Source organism: Camelus bactrianus, chromosome 11, assembly GCF_048773025.1.
Source record: "Camelus bactrianus isolate YW-2024 breed Bactrian camel chromosome 11, ASM4877302v1, whole genome shotgun sequence".
In the NCBI taxonomy this organism is placed as follows: domain Eukaryota; kingdom Metazoa; phylum Chordata; class Mammalia; order Artiodactyla; family Camelidae; genus Camelus; species Camelus bactrianus.
This window is the reverse complement of record NC_133549.1, coordinates 2,447,756-2,449,129: the sequence shown is the minus strand read 5'-3', so window position 1 is coordinate 2,449,129 and position 1,374 is coordinate 2,447,756.

Below are 1,374 nucleotides of genomic sequence, written 5' to 3'. Positions count from 1 at the left end.
TTTGTGTTCCCAACAATCTAGTTGAAGGACGGCTTTCACACACACTTATCTCTCAGAACTGAGCATGTGGAGAGACGTTCGTTCATCTAGCACAAAGGGAACGGGTTGCAGGAGAAACTTTTACTCTAGTTTTTCAGTGTGTTTCCTAGTGCCGGTTTGAAGTTCCTGCAGTTTTCACTGTAAAACCGAGTTGGAGCTAGTACCTCCCCATATATATGTATGGAGTGTAGTTTGCAACTGAAAAGGAACTTTGTGTTCCCAACAATCTAGTTGAAGGACGGCTTTCACACACACTTATCTCTCAGAACTGAGCATGTGGAGAGACGTTCGTTCATCTAGCACAAAGGGAACGGGTTGCAGGAGAAACTTTTACTCTAGTTTTTCAGTGTGTTTCCTAGTGCTGGTTTGAAGTTCCTGCAGTTTTCACTGTAAAACCGAGTTGGAGCTAGTACCTCCCCATATATACCTATGGAGTGTAGTTTGCAACTGAAAAGGAACTTTGTGTTCCCAACAATCTAGTTGAAGGACGGCTTTCACACACACTTATCTCTCAGAACTGAGCATGTGGAGAGACGTTCGTTCATCTAGCACAAAGGGAACGGGTTGCAGGAGAAACTTTTACTCTAGTTTCTCAGTGTGTTTCCTAGTGCCGGTTTGAAGTTCCTGCAGTTTTCACTGTAAAACCGAGTTGGAGCTAGTACCTCCCCATATATATGTATGGAGTGTAGTTTGCAACTGAAAAGGAACTTTGTGTTCCCAACAATCTAGTTGAAGGACGGCTTTCACACACACTTATCTCTCAGAACTGAGCATGTGGAGAGACGTTCGTTCATCTAGCACAAAGGGAACGGGTTGCAGGAGAAACTTTTACTCTAGTTTCTCAGTGTGTTTCCTAGTGCCGGTTTGAAGTTCCTGCAGTTTTCACTGTAAAACCGAGTTGGAGCTAGTACCTCCCCATATATATGTATGGAGTGTAGTTTGCAACTGAAAAGGAACTTTGTGTTCCCAACAATCTAGTTGAAGGACGGCTTTCACACACACTTATCTCTCAGAACTGAGCATGTGGAGAGACGTTCGTTCATCTAGCACAAAGGGAACGGGTTGCAGGAGAAACTTTTACTCTAGTTTCTCAGTGTGTTTCCTAGTGCCGGTTTGAAGTTCCTGCAGTTTTCACTGTAAAACCGAGTTGGAGCTAGTACCTCCCCATATATATGTATGGAGTGTAGTTTGCAACTGAAAAGGAACTTTGTGTTCCCAACAATCTAGTTGAAGGACGGCTTTCACACACACATATCTCTCAGAACTGAGCATGTGGACAGACGTTCGTTCATCTAGCACAAAGGGAACGGGTTGCAGGAGAAACTTTTACTCTAG